The sequence below is a fragment of the Xiphophorus hellerii genome, chromosome 20, assembly GCF_003331165.1.
Source record: "Xiphophorus hellerii strain 12219 chromosome 20, Xiphophorus_hellerii-4.1, whole genome shotgun sequence".
NCBI lineage: Eukaryota > Metazoa > Chordata > Actinopteri > Cyprinodontiformes > Poeciliidae > Xiphophorus > Xiphophorus hellerii.
Genome location: NC_045691.1, coordinates 418,886 through 440,676, shown reverse-complemented (window position 1 = coordinate 440,676; position 21,791 = coordinate 418,886). Strand labels below are relative to the sequence as shown.

Below are 21,791 nucleotides of genomic sequence, written 5' to 3'. Positions count from 1 at the left end.
CAATGGAATGCACAGCTGTAGTTGTTTAAAATGTCCACTAGAGGGAAGCAAAACATAATTTTGATTAGGAGATAGACATGGTATATACTCAGATTAGTTTCTGACTGCTAGCTGAAGCTAAATGTTACATTAGCCGAGTGCATCACTGTGAACAAACCCAGAATGGAAGCAGCATGTTTACTGGACAGGACTTCTTGCTGTTATGCAAACGCAGTTTATCCCAGCAGCCGTAGATCAGTGATTTGTGAGATGGCTCCCAGAAGGACACTTATTGCTTTTGTCTCAGTTGTACTGAGTGTTTATCAGAATAACTCAGCACACTGACATGTTGGTATTATCACACCTGTCAGCTGCAGTTTGGGTCACAGAAACCTTACAAAGTTACTTTAAACCAAAGTTATTTATGATCAGCCTCAGCCAATGAATCTGAGACAGACAAAAATCATGTTTTCCACAACGTTTGATGCTTCAACGTTGTGAGATGAGATTTTTTTTCTATGCTATACTAGAGCATAATATAAATGCTTAGTAAAGCTTTTTCAGTGAAACTTTGAGCTTCAATTTTGAAAGTGTTGACCTTTATTGTTCAGGATTTCTGCACTGTAGAACCAAAAAGCAGTTTCTGGTTTACATCTTGAGTGCCTGGGACCAGTTCTTTACCAGAGCTTGAAGGTTGTAACCACTGTTTGTTTTCTTAATATCCATTTGCTTGAAAGAGTTGGCTAAACTCTTAATGGAAAAAGAAATCTGGCCATGATTCAAATTTTTTATATTTTGAGCCAAGTTATAATTTTTGTCTCATGACACGGTGCTCTTTGCTCCATCTGGTTCTGGAAAAAAAAAGGTTTTATCACCAAACTGCTTTTGGGTTGATGGCTAAAGTCACTGTGATGGTTTGATGCTGGTTGCTTTGGAGAGGCAGCCCAGCAGATGGATGGTCTCAGGATGCTTTTGCTCTTGGCACCAAACAAGATTCAACTTTTCTTCTCAGTTTTACAGTTTTCTCACTCTAAAGGAGCTTCAGTGAAAATCACATTTCTCTCAGTCCCACAGTCCAACCCTTGTACTTCATGGAGAATGTCAGTCTGTCCTGATGTACTTCTTGGACAGAAGTGGATCTTTTCTGGTTTTCTTAGTCTGTGCAGAAAAAAACACAACTGACCAAAAATGAATTTGTGTTCTCAGTGATTGGTTGAGACGTTTTAAATGGTTAAACTGCAACATGACTTTCATCTGGCACAGGTAATAATAATAATAATAATAATAATAATAATAATAATAATAATAAAATACTCCATATATATATTCTCAGAATCTTGTATAGAAGAATCCAGACTATCCATTCAAAGGATTTTCTGCCAACATCTTGGTACCAGATGCTACACCACACCTTCAGGGGTTTATGGAAATGATTGATTGGTCAGAGATTATTTAGCAGGAAAATAAGATGAAAACAAGACTGGGCAGGTGGTCATAACGTTATACACTGATGGATGTTCATGGGCTTTCACAAAAGCATCTGAACATGGAATTGTTTTCCTCTTTCAAAATATCATGGATGTAGCAAATTAAATGCAGAAAACGAACTGATGGTAATTTTGATTTCACCCGCTAGGTGGTGGAAGAGCACCGCTTATCCTCACATCCACGAGCTGTTGGATTTAATCATAGATTTTAAATTAAATTTGTTCAATACACGGGCTCATGATCTTATTTGGTTGGCTGTCTAACAGATCTTTTTCATCACACTCAACCTTTTGTGAAGTTTGAGGATCTGGACATAGTGATTCAAATATTTGCAGTAAAGGTTGTATTTACAGTGTCTTTTAGGCACGTGGGTCAAAATTCTAGGACACAAATGAAGAAAGTGAGGCTCAAATTTCTTTTGGAGAATCGTTTTATTACTTCGGCTGACTGGAGCTCAGCTGCAGGAGCTGGAGAGGAAAGAGACTTTATCCTGGTTTAAGAGAAAAGACGTGGGAAGCTCCAGAGGGAACGGGCTTCAGGAGCGGTAACTCTGTAACACCGGAGTGAAATTTGCAGTCACCAGGGCGGCGGTGGTGACAGAGTAAAGGGAGAAGGGAGAGAGGCAGAGAGGGAGAGGGGAGCAGATACTTGGGAACGCATCGCAGCAGGACAGACAGTCGACTCTGAAGGCGCTCAGCCGGCGACGGAGACGGAGGAGGAAGGTAGGACAGCCTGATAACGACCCGACCATCCCGCAGAGTTGGAGAATGTAGGAAAAGTTAGAGGCATGACCGGAAAGGCGCAGCATTTATGGTCCGGTTAAGCTCGGCGTAATTGATGACTTTTTGTGTTGCTCAGCTGTAGTTCCATTTCTATTTTGGTATTGTGGTGTGTGTGTGTGTGTGTGTGTGTGTGTGTGTGTGTTCAGAGCTTGAGCATTATTAATAGTTACTTTAATAAGAAAAGCCTTTTTTATGCGGCGATAATCCAAAGAAATTGGACTGAAGGAAAATAGAATAAAATCGCTCTGGCGTTTTTATTCTATCCCTCCGTCTAGTCTGTTCAGTGATCGATTTAAAACACAAAGTCCTTCAAATCTATTTTAATATTAAGTGTGAAATATGAGTTGCTTTGCGTGTTTGCTCAGAGGTGTCAGGTGTGCAGCGTTAGCTCAGGTAGCTGAGTGGGGAGTCCAGGTGTCTGTACGGAGGGCCAAAAGAGCCACAATACTTAATACAATATTTTATTTATGTGATTACTAAAAATACAAATGTATTAAATAAATAAATGCATGTGCATATGTAATTATTAAATATGTCAATATGAATAAAAAGTAAATTTAAAAGGGGAAAAGTACAAAGCAAAATAATTCTATTCATTGATGTCTAAATATGTATTTTTAAAGTCAGTGTATATTTTATGCCTCCATTGTGTGTTTGAAAAATACATTCCCATATAATTATTTACATCTCTATTTATTTTATCATGCCACCATGAACTGATCTAAACTCTTGGGTTTGCTGTTAGGCCCTGACTTCTGATTTGCCATCCTGAATACCAGCTAACCTGCAGACCAATCACCTTGTCCATTGCAAAATTAGCCCCACCCACAAGATTCATGATTTGTTGTGAATAATAATCAGTGTATGGAAATTTTTAATTTTATTTGTGTCTTTAAGGACACCCAAGACTACTTTAGGGAGCAAACACAAGAAACATTTATAAAATTGAAATATTGAAACAATATACAAAAGATTACAAGATCAAGAAGTTATTCACGCCTGAATTTATTGTATTTATTTTTGTTCATTTAATTGATGTTGATGATCACATGCAGCATTTATAAAAGGAATTCCAAATTTCTTAGGATTGTGGCACTCCTGGGGCTCCATACTTCTGGGTAGTGCCTTGACAACCACTTATTTATTCATGTGTCACCTGAACTCAACTCACATCAGCTCAAAGGAGAATACTGAACACCTGAACAGTTTTATTGTTTGCATGGTTTACAACAGGCTACATGTGTTTCAATTGTAACCAAACTGTAGAGTGATACAACATGGACTTATTATTATTTGACTTTATTCACTGAATAACAACTTACATTTGAATAATAGATAATATTTAACATTTTGATGCTTTGCAACAAATTTATGCTTAATCTTTATGGTTTGAGCTCTTTTCTGTGTTCTGTGGGGAGAAGCAGGACATAAATTCTACTTATTTCTGAAATCTTATTTTTTTCAACTTAATGTCTGCCATCTGCATAGATTAATAGTTTCCAGTTCAGCAATTTAAAGGACATAAACCATACAATAATATTTGCAGTCAGATGTCGCCTATAAACAGCAGCACAGAATGTACCACATCCATAAATCAGCCTCAACATCGCAGAGGAAGAAAATGTTACAAAACAGCATTAAACGCAGATTTGTTCCTTCTTATTTAGAAATAAATACAGCAAACATGTAATGTATTGTTATTTTTGTTAATATTTACATAAAGGTAAAATTAAACTTCAGCCAACATTATGTGTTATAAAAGTTATATATTTGCTAAAGAGTTTCTTCTATTTAAAAATTAACAACATTTATATTACCTTACTCTATTTTTAAGATAATGAATAAATCTATAAATGGTAGAAGAAAATCTTACTAATATTTTCAAAACAAACAGATTATAAAACCTTTGACTATTTACTGAAAGTAAAATGCATCCGTGTCTTAACAAGCCCACGCGCATAATATAGAATTTAATATTACTCTTTGTTGTTATGGCAACTTAAGGCCATAAAATGAAAACATTAATGAGAGTCTAATAGTTGTTGCTCCTCTTTTATTGCCAGCTTCTATTGTAGCATTTCAATCAGTTAAATAATTTATTCATGAATCCAAAGTCATGAATAAGATTCAAACTTTAGCACACCTTTGGTTTACTAATGCTAATTAATTAAAATATAACTTAAGGCAAAATTATGTTAATGCTAACCCTCATACATTTAACATTGTGAAAGTAAGAAACTGAGACAATAGTACCTATACTTCATAATAAAATTACTCCAGCAAAAGTAATAAGTACAATATAGTAAAATACTCCTAAAAGTACATATTTTCCAAAAAGATACTCAAGTAAACATAACTAGTTACTTCCCAACTCTGCTGCTTGGCGTAGGAGGTAAAAAAACATGCTGAACACACCATCCCTACACTAAAACACGGTGGTGGCAGCATCATGTTGTGGAGATTGTTTGTTTTAGCAAAACCTTTGAGCTTTTTTAGAGGGGATGAGAACTCAGATGGAGCTAAATACAGCAGAGGTAAATCTATTAGAGGCTGAGAAAGACTTGGACTGGGGGGAAGTTCATCATTCAGGACCCTGAACGCATCACCGTTAGAGCAGTGATGAGTTTGTAGACCTGCCGTCACTTCTCCTGTTTTAACAGATTTAATTTCAAATTTATATTTATGCTCAATGTTGTCCATCTTTGTCTTCATGTGAATGTTTCACACCTGTTACCTCTTCAAGATGGAAAACTTGAGTTTTCTAGTTTTCATACACATATAGAAAATTTAACTTTAAAATAATATGAATTAAAATAGTCATCTAATTGTAATATATTTGTGATAAAATGCTTTAGGTTCTTTGTTTTGGAAGTCATGTTTCTGGCAGTTTGTCCTCTCAGAGCCTCTGTCACTCTAAATTCATTCAGAAACAAGACGGTTGGAGAAAACCCTCCTGAAACGGAGAGCCCATTTTTAGCAGACGCCTTGACTGACAGGCTCAAATGGAACTCAATAAGAGGGATCGAGAAATGAATTGCAGATACAGTAACTCCTCAGGACTGTCATCTGAAGTTTCACACTCGAAGCAGAGCATCAGGACGGCTGTTACGTAAAGATGAAAAACTGTAAACTTATGGAGAAAAATGAGTATGAAGTAAATAAAGAACTGAAAGCTGATAAATATTTCAAGGAAGAATCGGTTTCTCACCAAACTGTTAGAATAGCTATAATTCAGGAAGTACGTAATGATTGAAAACTGATCTGTAAATCCTCTGCAACAATGTTTAGGTTTATTTGAATAATAAACCTTGTTATTGTTCAACCAGATTTTTAGATTTTGTTGATTTACTTACACTTTTTCCTGAACTTTATTTGCTATGTGAGGAAATGATGACTATTTATAGAAACAAGGTGTACTTGAGTTTGTATAAAGTAGTTAAATAGTTTATTAATTCATGTTAAGTAGAGTAGCATTTATCAGAGAGTCACGCTTTGTGCACATTCACCAGGGTTATCAGTACTATAATACAGTTTAGTAGGCTGACTGTATGATAAACACACAGAATGGATTCTGTATTGGAATACATATTACATTTTATTAGGTACACCATGCCAGTACCAGGTTTAACACCTTTTATACTTTCGTATATATTCACTAAGGTGTGGGAAACATTCCTTTGAGATTTTGGCCCATATTGACAGGATTGTTGCTAATTTATCAGCTTCAAATGCATGATAATAAAAATCCCTGATGTAGTCTGTTGGGTTGAGATGTGGTGACGCCTCAGGACTCTGGATTATAGTAAACTCATTTACAACAAACCAGTAAGAGAATATTTGAGCTGTGTGACATGGTGCTTTGTCCTGCTGGAAGCAGCAATCAGCGGTCAGGAGGCACAAAGCTCGTCCATTAAGACGTCCACCACACCATTACACTGCCATGACCAGCAGCCTGAACCGCTGATACGAGGCTGGACGGATCCTCGCTCTTATGTTGACACCATATTGTGAACCTGCCATCTGAATCCTGCAGCGTAGAAATTTGTCGGACGAGGGAACGTTTTGCAGCAGTCATCTACCAATTTAGTAGATAGTATAGAAATTGTAACCTGATTGCTGTTCTGTGATGACAGGAGTAGCACTCAGTGTGGTCATTACCTGATATCGTCCATCTGTTTCAAGGTCTGATGTGTTGTTCTATTTCATATACCTTACAAGTAACTAGTGGTTATCTCAAGCTGTTGTTGCCTTTCTGCCATCTTTACTCCAGCTGGCCCGTTGTCCTCTGACCTCTGACATCTACAAGGCATCTTGATTCATAAGACAGTCAACCAATACATGTTTAGTGATATTTTGACTGTTCTGTGTAAACTTGAGATGATGTGAAAATCTCAGTGGTTCAGCAGTTTTTGAAGTACTCAGACTCATCTGGTATCAACAACCTTGCAATGTTGACAATCCCCCTTCCTCCTCATTCTGATGCTCAGGTTGAACTTCAGAAACTCGCCACACTGGATGCCTAAATGCATTCAGTTGCTGTTTGTGTTTAACACCTGGAGCTCATTGGAGCTTGAAATATCCCTGCTGTATTTTCACTTCCTTCTGCTTCTGTCTGTTGAAGTGGCTGAGATGACAAGTTTGACGGACAATCAGCAAATATGGAGCTTTTAACGGCAATAACGCAGCACAGTTTTATTGGTAATTTTAAAACTCCTTAATCTGTTTCAATCTGTTGGAAGGAAGCTTCATCCGTGTGTTCTTTTTGTCTTTTGGTATCTACATAACATTCTCTGTATCCCATGATTACGATCACTGTCTGCTTTCCACTTTTCCAATTTTCCCAGCCAGGTCTCTGGTGGTCCAGCTGCGTGTGGTCATTAAATCAGCCAAGGCTCTCAAGCAGAACCGCAGAAAAAAAAATCCTGTAGAAGAGGGGACAGCGGTGAAGATGGTTTTACTCTGCCAGTTGTTTTACAGCATTGCTTTCAGATCCTTACACATATAAAGCTATGTTTTCTCTGAATTAATAATGGGATACAGATGGTTAAATATGAAGTCATTGACAGTTTGTATCTAACATTGCTTGAAATACAGCAGGTGTCTATTAGCTAATAGGTATTTGTTCTTGCCTGGAATGATTTCAGAAATTGTAAAGTTTTTAAGGAATGCTTTGTAGGTTCTCATTTATAAATTGCAGAGGAATTCATAGAAGATTTATTTATTTTTTCATGTTTTCCCTTCAGAGTTTCATTTAGAACAAAAACAGAAATAGTTTAGTTCCGGTTCCGACAGGTCATAGTTAGTCTTTATGCCTGAACGGGGGCTGAGAGCGTGCAGGGAAAGACGGCGCAGGAGACACAATAAGAGTCAAGCAGGACTGAACAAGGAGAGAGGTCAAGTGTTGGGCTTCAAAGGTCATCCATCCTGAAGAGCAGCTGCTAAATGGTGCGTTTTGGTCTTTCAAGCAGAAGAGACGGTCAGCTGTTGGTAGAATGAACAACCTTATTTCAAAAACGAAGGAAACTAAAGGTGATGGATGTGTCACTGTTGGCTTTTAGCATCAATCTGACATGGTCGTGCATATTTATACTGTCTGTATCCACACAGGTCTCTTCTGGTCGAGCTGCTCCAGGCTCACTGCATCAGAGAATGGAAAGCTGACAAAAAGCTCCTCTGCTTTTTGTCAGAGAAGCTTTTACCCCAGAGCATTTAAACGAGTGAAAAACATTTAAAAATTTTGGAGCTTTTCATGTAACACAACCAATCTCATAATTTTAGATGTAGAAAAGGTTCTTTTTTTTTAAATAAACGTTTTGGCAGATGTGAGGTCTATGTGGGCTGAAATGATTTGCATAAAGCTAATCTGTGATCGATTCCAGTCTGATTGTTAGCATCATAATGTACTGCCAATGAGCAGGAGAAGACACGAATAAACAGGTAGCGCTACTGTAGGGTAGTATCTGCCAGCTTTTCGATGTTTTGTTCATTTTCATAAGAGCCAAATACAGAATTTTTAATATAATACCACCAGGGATTAATAAAAAAAACATACATTTTTAATTCAAAAATGTACAACCATTGCTTGTTTGCACAAAGCAAAAAATCAACTCTTTTGAGCATGATCATGTAGTAACTTTATTCCCTCATCAAAAACATGCCTTGTTTCTTTCATGAATGGTTGAGAAATCCTTTCATCTCCATGGCAACCATTCATCTGTGCAAAACACCTAGTTGGACTTAGCCTCACCTTAGAGGCACAGCTCCTCCTCAGAGCTGCAGTTTCCACCTCACAGGCCACCTTTCCCCTGCCACTCCTCCACTCAGCTCCTTCAGACTAGCCAGCACCAATTAGTGAAACTGCACATCTGCTGAGCTCCGTTTGGGAGCTACGGCTTAGTGCAACGCTGGTAAAAATGTTGCTAAAGGGTTAATAGAAGAGTGATGTTATGACGACTTCCTGAAGGCAGAGTTTCAGAAAGAGCAGAAGTTTTAAAAGAGACATCCATCCATCCATCCATCCATCCATCCATCCATCATCTACACTCACTTATCCTTGCAGTCATGAACAAGGGAGGACCCCAAGAGTTCACCGTAGACATGCCACTAGTCCATCCCAGGGTGACACAGACTATTTGGTCTCTAAATTGTCCTACATGGCCGTGTGTCTCTACTAACAGTTAAGTTTTTGTACTACCAACTGCTCCAATGTGCAACAGCATGATAAGACATTTCACATCACACAAATGTGCTGTAATGTCTAGGCGACATCATTTTTGACTTTTATGTTCCGTTTGCTTTCTCTTGTAAGAATGTATTCCCAAAGTGAATAATTAGCAGTCAGCTTTGTGCTCAGGGCATGCCTGGTGACTCTAAGAGCCACCTTGTTCTTTTCACCCGGCTCCTGTTGCAGGAATCAGGTTTGCTGAGTAAGACTTTTATAGAATTGTGTCATGTTGTAGATGAAGAGATTGGAGGGTTGGGATATTCTCAGCTCATCAGAGCATTGCCTTCATCCCATCTTTCTTGACAAAGCCGAAGTGTCTGCCGCTCTGTGTTTGATCAGTGTGTTAATGAGTGATGTCCTTTTGATGAGCGCTGAGAGTGGACAGACTTCTCATTGATTTGCTGTGATAATCCAGATCTGGCTTCAGGCTGAGGCCCAGCGTGCTTCCTGTGAGAGGGGTGCCTACGAGGTTGAGCCGAGTCAGACACAATTGCCTTGTAATCAATAATATTGAGTGCTGTAAGCCAGCAGGATTCAGGCATGTGGCCTTTTTTGGAGGAACATGTTGGGTGCAGACGTTGCCCATAATGGCTCTGAGACATTAAGTCACATCTTAATACACATACATCTAAAAAAAAATGTAACATTGAGAAAACGTCTTTATGCAACTTATTTCAGAAAGTGAAAGATTAGATATCTATGCCTTTTTTCTCTAATCTTGATGTCTCAGTACAGCCAATCCTCCAGAGATTCAGGTCAGGTCAGTTTGCTGGTCAGTTGAACCAGTACCACCATGGTCACTTGGTCACTGGGTGACATGCTGACCCAGATCATCACTGACTAGAAGCTTCACACTGGATGTGAATTTGCTGCCTCTCCAGTCTTCCTCCAGACTCTGGAATCTTAATTTCCAAATAAAATGCAAAATTCATTCTTCCCCATGACTGTGTAACCTACTGACCCAGACTGACCAATCACTGAGAGACTCAGAAAACCTTTGTAGGTGTTTAGAGGTAATTAGCTGGTTAGATAAGCTAGACAAAAGAATATTGGTATGTTTATCTACCTTTCTACACCACAAAATAAACAGTTTTTAACATGTTATGGATAAAATGTAACCAAGTAGGTAGAGTGATAACACTAAGAGCTGATTCTTAGTAATGAATCAAAAGAGTCGATTGTCATCAAGTGAGACCGGCTAGTTGGCGACTTATCTTCTCAAAAATAGGAGAAATATTAAGAAGAGGAACCAAATCAGCCCACTTATGCTGAGGCATCATTTTATTTGAATGACAACACTGAGGACCGTTTGAATACTGAGTTTGTTTCTGCTTCTATTATCATTCTGTTCGTTAGATTTGCTAGCAGTGTTTAGTTCAGTTATTTATTTATTTTTGTTTAAAAAAAATAAAAATTTGACTAAAATATTACACAAAAATATGAATACCTGCTTTTGCAACAGAACAAATGCATACAAATAAGGCTTCTCATAACCAAATGCAACAGCATTTATTAACATTCATATTTGCCAAGTTAAGCTTAAAGATAACAAATTATGAGCCGTTTGGGAACCAAAACAACTTGATCTTCATTGGGAGTCGAGCAAAAAAAGCCAAAGTTTCCATCTCTAGTTAACACAAATCTTGAAAATGACTCTTGTGATGCAGATTTATCTCTGAAAAGTCTCTGGTTTAAAATCATGATGGTATATTTGAAGATAGAAATTGTACTTCTTTCCACTGTAAGCATCAATTACCAAAACTTGATGGTATTGTCATGGTTTTGCCTGCTATACTGCATATTTGTTTGCAAACCACCATCATTTTAGGAAGAAGGGATTCTGAAATGCACCAGTTATCTTTAAGGCCAAAGTTCAATACATTTCTTTATGATTTTAATAAAAACAACAGTAAGGTAGATCATGTCCAGGTGAAAAAAAAAAACCTTAAACAAAAACATTGAGGTTAGGCAGATGTGATGGAGGATGCTTGAGAGAACATGAGTTCATTGCCTCAGTTGGGGCAAAGGGTAGTAAAGGTTTGATAGATGGTGACATTGCAGGCAGTGAAGTGAAGCAGAGCTGCAGATGCTGACCATCATCTAAGCTTTATGCTCTCCACTGTGACTCCATGATCCAATTAAAGGGCTTCTTTCATTCTGATCACCTCCTCTGGATTTGGCTGGATTTTAGACTTTAAATCATTAAGTTGGACTGAATACTGAGACCTAAACGCCTTTCTGACAGCAGCTGACAGCACTTTTTTATTTCTTTGACCATTAGAAACCCTTCGAAAGCTTTGCATGAGGGAGTTCAGTTTTTCCATGAAATAATCAGGCCTTTTCATGAACGATGGCACCCACAATCTGTTATTGATGAATTGGTTTTAATTTTTGAGTGTGGAAGCTAACACCAGGCCTCATGCTCGGAAAGCAAAAGGCGCTTTGATTGCCACCCTCCCCCCCCACATTCTCTCCACACCACATTGTGAGTGGAGTGATTGGAGCGACGCTTACTGTATTCACCATAAAACACATTACTTTGTCAGACAATAGCCTGGGTCTGCTATATAAGGCCATAAAATGAAACTAATTAACATGCCATTTTCTGTTATAATATTTCAAGAGCTACCATAACTTAACAATAGTGGAATACATAGTATGTAGAACAGAGGAGCAGCAGGAAGTGCTGTTCAAGACGAATGCAACATTTTCCTCACTATAGTTAGAAGGAACATATTGTTCCAGAAACGCAGGATAACAAAATAAAGATGGACTCCGGTTTGTTATGCTCCAAATATTAGGTGACATTTAAGAAACTTTAATTTAAATTGGCATTTCAGAGACAAACAACTTGTTTATTAAGAATTTAAAGCTTAAAGAAACTTTAATTGCTTTAAAACTGGTTGAATTGTTCAAGGAGAGTACAGAGTACAGAGTAGCTTTCTGGTGAATATTTTGATAGTCTTGGCTTCTTTCTATGTACAGATACTGTACATCTACACAGTGTAGTCTAAAATGTGACCATAATAATTATTTCAAAAGATTTTCCACCTTTACTGTGTCTTCAGTTGAAACATTTACTCACTATAAATTATGATGAACCTGGAATAAAGTCCAGCTGTCAAATTCATGACTTTTGTCTAGTTAAAGGCACAATTTGCAAAGGATAAAAGAAAAGGGCAAAATAATCAAAATCTTTTTATTGTGGAAAAGTGTGGAGTGTTTCTACTAATTATTAACCTCCTTTTAAGTGTGAAGCATTTTTTATACTAAAAATAAAACTGTGTTTTTGGACATCAAAATAGGCATATTTTTAAATAGAAAATGGTGTGAAGCTCAACAAGTTATGCTTCTCTGCAGACCAAGTAGATTTTGTGACTGACTGGATGTTATTAAGCAGAAGCAGAAGCAGGAGGAAGATGGCTCAGTGCTGACCCTGGTCTAAATTACAAGAGCCATGTTTGGAACAAAGTAACTCCTCAGCTTAGCCACAGTAAAACCTGGTAGTAGCAGCATCATGACCTGGTGTTAATTTTCTGGTTGTTTTCGATAAAGTGATGGAATTACGAACAGTTTGTCACTCAGATCCACTCAACAGCTCCAGGTTTCAGGTAGAAAGTTAAAAGTTGCTCAGGAAATACTGAATATCATGTTTAATTGACCAGATTCATATTGTTACATTGGTTTAAACTGAGACTTGTGCATTTCTGTGATGCACAAATCCTGCTGTTACAATGAGGAGAGACTCAAAAGTTCAACTGCCTGGTTGGTTTCAAACTCTGTGCTGATATTCACTGACAGCAACAAGGAACGACACACTCCTTCACTAAACTTTACAATATAGATTATTACCATAACTTTTAAGTTATAATAAAATTGGATTCTGTTTCCCACATCTTGTCACCGTCAAGACTAGTTTGCTTAGTGTGGTGCATATGTACTTGTACACTGGATAAATGATAAACCTTAGTACATATTCAGACAAGGCAGGTAAATCGGCATGATCACCTTGTCTTCAAGGATCAATTATAGAAGAAAAGACTTACAACCACACCAGTCATATCCAGGTAATTAGAAGCATCTTTGCCATGGCAGCAGATGAGCTCTTAGTCTGTTTGTGCTGCATTTTGTCAGACTGCTGGATCGAAGCCATGAACACAGAGTGCCTTGGATCAGACTTAACTGACTTCTTCAAGGTCTCAGCTGTCTGAAGATGAAAGGTTGCTCAGTGTTGTTTCTGCAGTTTTACTGCACAGGCTGACAATGGCCTGCGGTCTCAGTTTGTGTTTCAGGTTAAGCGAGTCACACCAGCAGTGAAAGGAAGAACTCGGCACTTATTCACTAAAACACTCCGCATACACAACCTCAAATCACCAACAAGATTCAAACCTTTCTGATTCAAAATGAGCTGCTGGGGTTTTCTCTGCAAAGAACCAAAGTTATATTTAAATCCTAGTCTGAAATCAGTTTGTCTTGTGTGTGTGAACTTATTTTAGAGTTATGGGGCAAAGTGTGTGAATTCAAAAGACCATCCAAGTTTTCCTCACACCCAGCTGGTCTGTCTGTCTCAGCCTGTAATCATCATTCATAATGATGAAGCCATCATCTCCAAAATGTCCCCAAGCGTTAGAGAAAGGAATAGTGACAAGTCAAGGAGGTGTGTGTGTGTGTGTGTTTGTTTTTTACAGCTACAAAATGGACAGGCAAACCCAAAGTAAGATCACATCGAAATATAAATCAATGTTATTGTTCAATAATATTAAATAGATGTTATATTATTTAATCGTTAAAGACACATTGGGCTGCATGGTGGTGCAGGTTTCTGTCTTCCTGCTGTTGGGCTCAATTGACTGTCTTTTCGTGACAGGGAGGAACTCTAATTATGTTAAAACATATTAAAACAGAAAGCTGACATTTTTATCTCTCGTGTTGTAGGGTGGATTCACATCAGCCCTCTTTGGTCCATTTTAATCCAACTTTAGTTTATTTGCCTTGAAAGTCCGGTTTGTTTGGGGAGGGAGATATGGACCAAAAAATAAAATCTCTGGTCCTACAAATAGGTCTCGCTTCAGTTGAAGTGAACTCTGGTTTGGTCCAAATGTGTATGTGAACGTCAAGCGGACCAGACACCGCTCTATAAACAGGAAGTGGACTACAGCGCAGAGCATTCTGGGTAAATACAACCTAAACAAGTATGAGTCCAGCGGAAGCAGGAGAAATGGCTCATGGTCTTTTACCAAAGAGAAATCCTGCAAAGGCTAAAATCTGACTGAGGAAGTTTAACTCAGTGTCTTCAGAGGTTTTTATGTAATTTCCCTCAGTTGTTCTTGGTGCAGCGCCCCCACAGGTGAAGGTGGGAACACGTTTTTCAATTAGTTTGATTCGTTTCACTCAGGGAAGTATGAAAGCACCTACTGAAAATATAATGATTGTTGCAATTTTGGTCCCCAGTCGAACCGAGTTAACTGGACTATCAGGTGTAAAAACAGCTTTAGATACGATGAATCCATTGTTAGCTGTGTAATGTGAATAAACATGTGTACAGCTGAAACCTTTAGAGTATCTCGTTTGTTATAGGATCAAATTTTTAACCTGATCAGGTAAAAGGAGGAAGCGGTCAGGAGTTTTAAAATGGGTCACAGAGAAGACAACAGAGTCGAATAAGGAAGGGAGCATTGCACATCGCCATGCAGGCTGCATGCTCACAGGAAACAGAACGGAATAATTCACAGGAAACAGGAATCCAAATGAAAACAAATGTATATTTTATAAACACGTGAACAGCTCATAGAAACACCTACATTCACAGAGTGATCTCATATATTTATACAACACACACTGACAGACCATTCTTTACCTCAGATTTTGTTTTCACTCCCCTGTATGTATGAGCTACTCTGTATAAATTGAATAACCTACATATTTCTGCATATTTTTCATCTTTAAGAGCACAATGGCACAAAACCGTGTTTCTGCTGGATGTGTTACCTTTAACTCTGCTGTCAGTTTACTCTGAAGTTCTTATCATAACATATATGCAACAAATTAGCGTAACAAGTTTTAGTAAGAAAAAAAGATGGTTCAGAAGGAGAAAAAGGTAAATCAGTATCAGAATAATTTATTATTGATTATTACAGAAATGTGTTTTAAAGTAGTGCGTTTCCTGCACATGTTCCGGCTCTTTATTAATTTTGCATTCAGAGTTTATGATTTTCTTTAACAGTCTTTATTTTTGCACAACATGGTTTACAGAAAATAAACTAACCATGAAACTGATATTTTTCTGTTTGTGTTTTTCCGGCAGGTGTCGGTGATGTCGTGGGGTTCGTGTGTGGGTTTAGGGTGCAGGATGACGGCTGCCAAGATCCTCCTTCCCTTCCTTGTTCTTCAGTCATTTTGTGAAGGTGAGTCCTTCTTCCTATAAACAATAACTGTGCAAAGCTGCAAAGACTAGAGTTTCATTTTTTGAGATTTAATGTAAGAGAAAGGTATTCAGGCTGCATAACTTAAAAGGTGATCACAGGTTCTGAGCTCAGTGCATGTGCTTTATTTTAAAGTCTTCATATTCTCAGTTGCAGAAAGTGGAACATAACGCTTTCTTGCAGTTTTCTTCTGTGTAAATCTGTGAATTTAGACTTCAGTTATTTAAAAAACTGTAAGACCTATGTAAAATAAAAAAAAAAGCTTTAAAGAATCTACAGGGCTATGAATAAATGTTTCTCTTATAAACGGTGAAAAACAAATTGCTTGAGGTTTGATCACAAAACTTTAAAGTAGTTCTTCCCAAGCTATTTGTAGCAAAAGCAGCGCCTCCATAAACACTAGTGCCGCCATCCTGGCATACATTTTAAAATGGAAATAAAATCACCTGAGCTTTGTTCCAGGCTGCTGAGTCGTCACATAAAGACAAAACTAAGAAAAGAACATATTGTTCTTGTTTATTGGCACAGCAGATTTGAATGGAGAAATTTCCGATGTAGAAAACCAGTGAAGTTTTCCTGAAGTTTTCATTCCAGGCAGAGAAATCACTGCACTCTCATCAACAATGACTTCAATTGTTGATGAAGGATAGATTTGCACTTCTGATGAAAGTGCAAATGTATCATATTTCTAAAGGATACATTTGCACTTCTGATGGTTTGAATCTTATTTACTATTTTACTTACAGCACTGTACCTTTGTTTGTGAACATTTGGTGTTCGAAAGAATTCAAGAAAAACTCCTGGTATATTTTTGATGAGGAAGTAAAATCATAACATGATGTAAAACTCAAAAAACTTGATTTCACACAACACCCCTCCTTCAAGGTGTTACTACGCCTTTTCTCCTCTATCTTGTTGCTCCCTTCGTCCCTGGTTTCTTTCATCAAGCTCATTAGCACACTGACCTTGTGCTAGCTTCCAGCGCTGCCTCTCTGAACCAGCAAATTGGATTGATGATCACGGTTGTGATTATTTTGTTGCTGTAATCCATCTGCATTTCTCTATTCATCCGGTGCTGACTCACCGTAATTAAGCCACAGGTACAGAGACAAGCCCATTAAACCGTCTTTCTCGCCACCTTGCATCCAATAAAGTACACTCCAGGCCACACTGACAGGCCAGAGATGAGCATCTTATTCCGCTCATAAGGACACATGACAGCAGGAAAACCTCCTGCTTTGAAAGCAAAGACTCAGTCACTCAAGCATTCTCACTTTAAACAGTTTTGAGTCGTCCCTCATCAGCTTCCGAGTGTCGGTTGTAGACCAGACAACTCAGTTGATCAAAGACCATTTGTTCACTGATCTTTTAAAATAACCTGTGTGTATCATACCGCCTCCTGACACCACAGAGAGCTGCCCAAACACAATTAACCCAAAAACAGCCATTTAAAGAGTATAGTGCTTGACTGGAATAAAACCTTGTTTTCAGATCAGAAAGAGGTAATTCAGAATAAAGTTACTGGAAGAATAAAACCAGAAAAGATGTAAAACACTCATTTAAAAATAAAAAAAATACTGCAGGCTTTTAAAAAAAAAAAATTCATAGATTAATCAGCAATATTTTCAAGTAGAAGTTAAACCTGCAGGCTTTGTTCTCCGATTATAATGAGACATGGAGTAATTATAAATAATTTCAGATTTTATATGTCTAGTATTTTGATACTCTGCCCTCCTCATATGTTTCTGTTAGTGGGAGCTAATGTTTATGTGAGCTATGCTACTTTAGCAAAACTCAGATGACCCAGCTTTCTACTAGCATGTAAACGCACCATCTACACACAAATCTGGGATCTCCCGAAGCGTGAAATGAGTCTCAAAAATACTCGTGCACTCGTAACCGGTTATGTACGTAAATGCAGTTTTACGTGTGTGTACCAGGTGACTTGTGCGTACTTTTTCAACATTTGTAGGTTTATTTTATTTTTAAGGTTTACAAATCCAGGATTACACACGCACAGATATTTTTTACACACGCACAGATACTTTGAGACTATTTTCACTCCATATGAAACGGCTGATATTTTTAAGAAGGGTCCATTTTACACAGGAATGGTGTGTCCAGTGTTCTGTATACACTGCAAAAACACAAAATCTTATGAACCATTTTTTCTAGTTTTAATGCAAATATCTTAGTGCACTTAAAATAATACAAAACTAATTTACAAGTAACTTGTAATAGGAGCTTGTTTTAAGTCAATAATTCCTTAGATTTGATGAGTTGATAACTGGAACCAATCTGCCAATAATCTGCCAGTGGAACAAGACACTTTTTCCATATTATAATTTATGGGAAAGATGCACTTTTTTCCTCATAAATATGGGAAAATTAATAATATGGGAGAGTGGAACAAGGCACTTTTCCCATATTGTAATACAAAACAAGGTTTTGCTGAAAAGTTACTTGTACAGTAATTTGATCTTATTTCAGGTGTACTAAGATACTCGCACTAAGATTTTGTGGTTTTGCAGTGTAGTGTTGGTTTTCTGCATGTTTTTGATTCAGACCTGTTTACTCTGAGAATTTAGTGTAGGTTTGCATTTTGTGCCAAACTCTTTAGTTTCAGATGATTGACTGGATAGAGCTTTGTGAGAAGTTCAAAGTTTGGAGTTTAGTTTTATTAAATTTAAAATTCTCTACTTCCTCCCTGAGCTGCTGTGGTCCTCGGTCTTCATGATGCTTTTTGTTCACAAATTTCTCTTATTATAACGTGGTTGTAATTTTGAAAAGACTTTTATCTGTATTGACTAAAAGTAATCCCAGAATAAAGCTCCCTGTCCCTCTCCTACGGCAGTAATTCGGCATACATTGCACTCAGTGATGCCAACCAAGTGGTACACAGGTAAATGTCTGCAGTGAAACTCAGGTGAATTGTGGTGCGTTGCACTCAGTGATGACAACAGGGATGTAATCATCGTTGTCACTGCAGGTCATGAGGGAATTAATTTTGGAGAAGAGCTCTGCTTCAGCCTAATATTTTCCCAGCTTCTGTTGATTACTATGCCCATTTGCTCATTAGAGTGTCACGGAAAAAGTGCCAAATGTTTAATGTAGCCATTTTAAAAAGTACGTTTCAGACCCATTCTGCATCCCAGCAGCTGCAGAGGGAAAGCAGATGGTGAAATTAAAGATTTACCTTTGCTTTCAAGAGGATGAAGACAGTTTCAAATGAAACATGTGTAGCAATACATACAGTGGAGTTATGAATCCCTGCTCTGTGGCCAATATACAGTGTAGTTCAATCTGAGTCTGGACTCACCATGCAGTCATCTGATGAAATACAAAATGAAAAAGTAAAGAAATGACTCAACAACAAAATATACAACTTATATAGTGAACTGGTACAAAATGACCACAAAGTTGGTTTGTGAAAATCTGCCTGACTGGAGATCCACTCAGTGCACATTTTATGTCAGAATCTTTCAGCGACAAGTTAACTAAAAGGTTTGCACTGTTTACAAATGAGGCCAAATTTATGTCTTCTGACGCACAAGCTGCTGTAAACTAACATGTCATGATGATAAAATAATAACACAACAGATTAAAATATTCAGGAGAAAATGATATGACCACATATAGATATGGAAGACAAAGAGAAGCTGTAACAATGAACTGTCGGTATGTACAGGAGTTAGTTACCATGGCAGCCAGCCAATAATTAAAATCAATTAATACTTCAAGTCTGTTCTAAGAATGCTTCTAACTGCCCATATTAATAGTTAAGACCAAATATACTTAAATATGCTTCAATATGAACAGTGGAAACTGGTTTGGCGCTAATGCAGAGCATCAGACTTGTGGTCTTCTTTATCTCTGCTCCGCAGCCAATCAGGACGCTTTGCAAACAGCAGCCAATAGCATGTCAGGTAGCATTGCACCCAGGTATTTCAGCCTCCCAAGCTACATTTTCTTTTGAATATTTTAGATATGCTCTACGGATAAAAAAAGTGATTTTGCAGATTTTCCACAGATGCGTTCCACAAAAAATCTGTACATCCAACATAGATCTAATATATTTTAGGTTTAACATCTGCTGAGTAATTCATATGGAGACATCACATGTGGAAAAGCATTCTAACAGGGTCTTTATCTAATAAACAGATGGATTGGATTGATGATTTTGGTTATGATTATTTTTTTGTGATCGTTGATGCTATGAGGTATAAATACCTTTATTCATAGCCAAACAACTGATGCACTGAAAATACAGAAGCAAAACTTTGCAGCTGTTAAAGTGACTCATTCTGCAGGTTGGTTTAACCTAAATAGTGTTCATGTGCTTCAGTTCAGACACCTTACATTACAACACGTTCTCTCTATAAATGAATATTAATGTTTGAGATTAGTTGGACATCTGCATCTTCAAATATCAAACTTTCTACCATCTGAATTCTGTATTCTGTTTTCAATGGCCTGAATATCTCAAAATATTGTAGGCATGAACCCAACAGACTCAGTTCAAGCAGCTTTTAGACCATGATGTTTTAAAATACATTTAATATTTAGAAATCGTTGTCTTGATTTAGCAGACCAAGCGGTTTGCTTTTCTCCATGGTCTAGTCCTAAAACCCACAGTGATTTTTAAACATATTTTGTGAGCAGAAATGGAGTCAGCAGACGATGAAATACTGTTATTATATTCATCATTGTGAATTACTTTTTTTCCTCTTCTCCACAGGCTCCAATCAGCCGCCACGCTTTCTGAACTACTTTTTTTCAACTTACCTCCTCATCTATGAAGACATGCCTATTGGTGAGTTTGTCAAGTGTCAACATGTTACATTAGATGTGTGAATGGAGACTTTAGAAGAGTTCTTCACTTCTTTTTAAACCTAAATACTGCTCAAAGCTCCTGCTGACAGATGCTGTGGCAAAACACTGAGAGGCTTTATGTATTCTATGCATTCTTTTCCAATGATATGGCAATCTAGAGTTTGAACTTCCGATAAACATCACAGACCTCTTGGACTGGATGTGATATAAATTGAAATGGCTTTAGTTACATTCTTTTCATTTTTTTGTCCAAGAACTTTTTTATGTGGGTCATTTTTTTTTCTGAAAATCAAAGACAAGGTTGTGTCCAGTTCCTGGTGGAGCCGTTATTCTCGTATTTATAATGCTTGGTTGGTTGCAGTGATTGACAGGGCAATTTTAAGATGTCTGGCTTTTCATCCTCTCTTAGTGCGTTATTGGCTTAGAATTAAAATCCCTTTTATAGGATTGATTTTTCTTGAAGTTTACCTTTTTTCATCTCATGATCTTTACTCTTCTCCACTCTGTCAACACTCCAAGTGCGAGTATTTTATCGTTCTCTTCCTCAGTTGTTTTCTGTGAGTGGGAACATGTCTCATATTTCCTGTCTTTCCCAGTTTTGTCCTCTACATTATTATTCATGTATATTTTGTCCCTTGACGAGGAAAATGTGTGACATCCACTCAGAAAAAATCTAGTAAGGATTGAATTTTCATTGGCTCATGGAGGTCTGGCTATTGTCAAAGATGGGTGCTCTCAAAGAGCAGCTGAAGATAGTTTCTCTTCAGCTGGTTATCACAGCATAAATTTATCTAATGTAGAATCAGTTAATTAATAGCAAGTGGATGCAAAGATTTGGGGTGCAAATGTGTTAAAATTTTATTTTTATACACAGTTTCTATAGAAAAGTTAACATTCAGGGACAAGAAAAGAACTGAAGAAGGAATAATCTTTAAAAGTAAGAACTGTTAATAAAGACTGATGAAGACATTACAAGTTTATGTTTTTATAAAAGAAGAATCATGAGCAAAAGATGGAAGAACTAGAGAAGACAAGTTATTGAGAACTGTGTTTAAACTCAGATTGTCATCCCCTAATCAAACGTTTGACAGTTTGCTTTAAAAATTAAAAATCTGTAGGAAAATTTTACATTCATGTCATTTCCTGTCAGACATTTACACTCTGATGTCCCTCTGATGGTAAAGGCAAAATGATTTCTGTCTCTGAACGTGGCAGGATTGTTCTGCTGCACAAACAGTCCGCTCACTGTGCTGCAGTAAGGCGGCCATTTTTACATTTCTGCAGTAGTTTGGACCAAAAGGTCCAGTGAGAGATCACAAAAAAAATCCCCTGCGCTAAATTGGAGGATTTGATAAGATTCTCATTTCCCATGGGACATGGAGCACAAAACATGGGACACTAAAGAATCATCTGGACAGTCCTGATGGCCTCCAACATTAAGCAGACTGTTACATTTTATGTATTTTTATGTTTTAATATTCTTATTTTTATGCTTGTGTTTTTGTGAAGCGTTTTGTGATTTTAATGTCTGTGATCTGTGCTATTTAAATACATTTTACTGAC

General features: G+C 37.5%; 1 long non-coding RNA gene across 1 annotated transcript; it reads left to right on the top strand.

The window, feature by feature from the left end:
* Positions 1-1,815: 1,815 nt before the first annotated feature.
* On the top strand, positions 1,816-20,209 carry LOC116711183 (uncharacterized). The gene is made up of 3 exons (XR_004337181.1): positions 1,816-2,189; positions 15,278-15,377; positions 20,134-20,209. It is a non-coding gene; the product is annotated as an uncharacterized LOC116711183 (long non-coding RNA).
* Positions 20,210-21,791: the final 1,582 nt, after the last annotated feature.